The sequence below is a fragment of the Parasteatoda tepidariorum genome, chromosome 6 (genome assembly GCF_043381705.1).
Source record: "Parasteatoda tepidariorum isolate YZ-2023 chromosome 6, CAS_Ptep_4.0, whole genome shotgun sequence".
NCBI lineage: Eukaryota > Metazoa > Arthropoda > Arachnida > Araneae > Theridiidae > Parasteatoda > Parasteatoda tepidariorum.
This window is the reverse complement of record NC_092209.1, coordinates 67,413,229-67,417,851: the sequence shown is the minus strand read 5'-3', so window position 1 is coordinate 67,417,851 and position 4,623 is coordinate 67,413,229.

Sequence of the window (4,623 nt, the reverse complement as noted above, 5' to 3'; positions counted from 1 at the left end):
TTTGAGTCGCTGAGATCATTCTGTTCTCGAATTTCTTCTCTTTTCCCCCCAAGATGAATATGTGGGTGTATTGAGCGTTTCTTTTCGGTTTGTATATTAGCTCGGAAAAATAGTTGTTTTGGTTTTTGTTGTTTGATAGGTTCGGAATAGACTTCGAGTTTTGTTTCTGTTGTTTGGAAAGAAGATGCTTCAGTTGACGCTGTTGGAGAAATCGGATTCCAGTTTGATAACGTTTATTTTGTTCTGTATTTATATACATTCATACAAAAATAAAACAAATATAAAATATGTTCAGAAATCTAATTTTTAATTATTATTTTTCTTAGAAATTTCTTGAAATCGATTTTATTTTTACTTTCAAACATTTAGCTCAAATAATAATTATGAATTATAATTATTCAAATAATTATCCTCCAAGATGAATATGTGGATGTATAGGGAGTCTCTTTTTAGTTTGTATATTAGTAAGAAGAAATGGTTGTTTTGGGTTTTGTTGTTCGATAGATTCGGAATAGCCTTGGAGTTTTTCTTTTGTTGTTTGGAAAGAAGATGCTTTAATTGACGCCGTTGAAGAAATCGGGTTCCAGTTTGATAACGTTTATTTTTTTTCTGTATTTATATACATTCATACGAAAATAAAGACAAATATAAACTATGTTCAGAAATCTAATTTTTAATTATTATTTTTCGTAGAAATTTCTTGAAATCGATTTTATTTTTATTTTCAAACATTTAGCTCAAATAATAATTATGAATTATAATTATTCAAATAATTATCCTCCAAGATGAATATGTGGGTGTATAGGGAGTCTCTTTTTAGTTTGTATATTAGTAAAAAGAAATGGTTGTTTTAGGTTTTGTTGTTCGATAGATTCGGAGTAGCCTTGGAGTTTTGTTTTTGTTGTTTGGAAAGAAGATGCTTTAATTGACGCCATTGAAGAAATCGGATTCCAGTTTGATAACTTTTATTTATTTATTATTTTTTTTTTTTTTTGTATTTATATACATTCATACGAAAAGAAAAACAAATATAAACTATGTTCAGAAACCTAATTTCTAATTATTATTTTTTGCAGAAATATCTTGAAATCGATATTTATCTTTTATTTTCAAACATTCTTTAGTTCAATAAATTTTTACAAATTATAATTATTTAATTAATTCTCTTCCGAGATGAATCGGTGGTTATACAGGGCGTCTCTTTGCTCTTTGTATTTCAGCTCAAAAAAATGGTTGTTTTGGTTTTTGTTGTTCGGGATAGCCTTGGGGTTTTGTTGTTGTTTGGAAAGAAGATGCTGTCGTTGACGCAGTTGAAGAAATCGGGTTCCAGTTAGCATTTTCTTCAAGATTTATATACTTTCATTCGAAAATAAAACAGATATAAACTATGTTCAGAAACCTAATTTTTTTATTATTTATATATTTTTATTTATGTATTTTGTATTTTTTTTTTTACTTATTATTTATATATTTCATAGAAATTTCCTGAAATCGATATTTAATTTTATTTTTAAACATGATTTAATCAAGGTGACAAAATATGGGATATTAGTTAGATAGCATTTATTTGGTTATTTTTTATTCATTTTGGATTTAAATGAATTTATACGGACATTTTGAAATTGAACTGTTTTCTACAATTGACTAATTTTTATCAGATTAAAACTCCTCAAATATATTTAGACTTAAAGAACTACTAACAGATATTTAAACTTAAAATTTCATTAATTTAAATGTGTTAATTTTTTTAAGTAATTTGTCCCGTAGAACTGTCAGAAAAAAAACGTTTTGAGTTTTTTATGGTAAATAAATTGCAAAAGTTACTACCTGCTTACTTTAATCAAATTCCCTAACATAGAACATTCCCGCTGGTTAAAGAAGGATCATGAATTAAAATCATGTTACTATTGGACTGACGCTGTGAGGTCATAGTTTTTTTATATTTTTTTTTTATATATAGTTTTTTGTGTAGTGTGACGCAAGGCCGGCTAGTTACTCTCGAAGAGATTTTCCCTAATATTTAAAAAAACAATTGAGTTGTTTTCCATCACTGAGAAAAAAAATATGATAAAATTAAATCAATGTTTGACGATCACGTTTCAGGTTTAAAAAAATATTTAAAAAAAATTCAGAGTATAAAATCAAAATGAATTTGAAACATTCATTTGTCAAATTTTCCGTTCATATGGTAATAATTCTAAGATTCTCCATGTTCTAAGATTTCATGAAAAAATTACCAAATTTTACTACATTTACCAAATTTTAACAAATATTATAAAACCATATTTTATTGTTAGCTTCACCAGAATCATTATCTAAGCTCTTCGGTAAAAATTACCGAGCTTTTTGGTGTTATCATAGAGCCGGAAATACAGTAAATTTTACCATATTCTGGTAGTTTTGACCATACTTTTTTTCCAAAGTGTAATGAATAAAAAATTGCAAGTTTGTGGCACTAGAGGTATAGTTTTTTACCACTTAATATAGGTTTTCTTTCAATTATGATAAAATTTATAATTAAAGCAAAATTTTTATAACCTTTTTAATCCTAAGCATGGACACCAAAACTCAAATTACAAATTTGAATTTTAAACTCAAAAAAACAAAATAATAAGAAGAAAAAAATGCAGCAATAACTTTTAGAAAAATAAAACGATTAAGAGTAAAAAATTGAAAAAATAAATTTTTAAATAAAATTATACAACTTTAACGTAGTGGAAGAAAAAGATAAAAAAATTTAAAAAAAATTTCTTAATAGTATAATTAAAATTAATTCTAAAAAAGTGCACTTAAAACCTTTAATAACCTAAAACCTAAAATAAAATAAAAGTAACTAATCAAAGTAACTAATATCAAAGTAACTAATTAAATTAGTTTAAATGTAATATTGCGTCCTTTGAAATATTATTCTGCAGCTAATATAGTTCATTTAATTATTTCTCTTCGATTTTTTTCATTAAGAGTTTCCTGCTTCCTGCTTTCCTGTTTCCTATTTTCCTGCTTTTTTCAAAAAAAAATGAGGCTGCTTTTTCCTGCTTTTTTCAATTGAAATGAGGGAGCTACTCAAAGCAATTATCATGATTATTTATAAGACTACAACAATTCACGTATGTAATTTAAGTTTGAAAAATAATTCAAAGTCTCCAAACATTCATATTTTTTTACAAAAATAAAATTTGTAGCAAAATATTCATTTTCGCTCAGACTCCAGTAATTGCCTCAAGTAATTGTCCAGTAATTAAGCATCTAAAAAGTATTTCAGTTCATAAGAGCGCCAGCCCCATAACAAAATTAGCATTTACAAGTAATAATAGTCAAAAAATCCATCGCATTATTCATTTTATTTGATCCTGCTATGGCGATATCTCTTTTTTAAAACAGAAAATTTTAATACTTAAACCTTATTACGTAAAAAATAATAATAAAAAAAATGTTGATAATAGAAGTTATTTGTGCTCTAGTTCTAAAAAGCTTCATGTTTTTAATTTTATATTTTCGGCGTTCATTTTTAAGCATTTTACTCATTAGTTATGCTTGGCGTGTCTCCAATCACAAAATATTCCTTTTTCCCTACTTTCTAACTATAGAAACTAGAGCATGATTTTTGAGTTATTTTTCGTCATTTGATTTTGACTCTATTATTTATGAGTTTCTTGTGGAAATAAAACAGCACTTAATTCCCATCAGCTTATAAGGTTTCTTCACTATTTAGACTATCTAAAATTAAAAACATTCCACTTGCTATTAATTTTTGATTCAAGGTAATTGAAAGTATAAATTGCAAGGTAGATTAGTCGCAACATCATTACAAACTATGCTATTTTAAATTACTACAAATTACCGTAAAATCACAGTAACGCTCGAATTAAATAAATAGTACTGTAAAAATTACTGTACAATATTTTACGGGAAAAATGGATTTTTCGGATAATGCATCTAAAGTGTCGGAACTTTACACCGGAATTTCTTATAGTTTACAGTTTTGACCGTAATATTGATAAAACTATTGGATCATACTTTCCGAATTGTGAATACCTCTACCCCTCCCTATTTTTGAGATTTTGAATCCGGTTTAACATTCCAGAAATATTTCAATTTTCAACTTATTAGTTATAAGATAATATTTCTAAAACATCTATGAAACAATTTTTTACAAGAATTTTTCTTCTTTTTGAAACGTAAGCATCTTCTGCTGTATGGTAAAATATAAATTTATTGATTTATCAAAAATTACAAATTTAATTAATGTCATTAGTATATTTAGTTGAAATATTTTACTTATTTTACGTTCTTAATGTCAATAATTTAGGAAAAATACTTACAGGTGATTTAAATTGTTTGAGTGTTCCTGTACAGGGCTCCAAAAAGAAGGGACAATTCTGAATAACTTTTGATCCAATGATTGGCTCTTCACGTTTTGGAACTCAATCTTAATGGTTCAAAAGGATGACCTCAAATATGACTATTAATTATAACAGACGATATTTCAAATTACGAAATCAGACACAGAAACATACTGAAAAAAACGTACTTTTTTTTCTCAGCGAGTTCAGCAAGAAGTAAAATTAACATAAAGGGTCCAAACTTTGGATCTCTCTCCTTTTTAAACTATGGGGACCATAT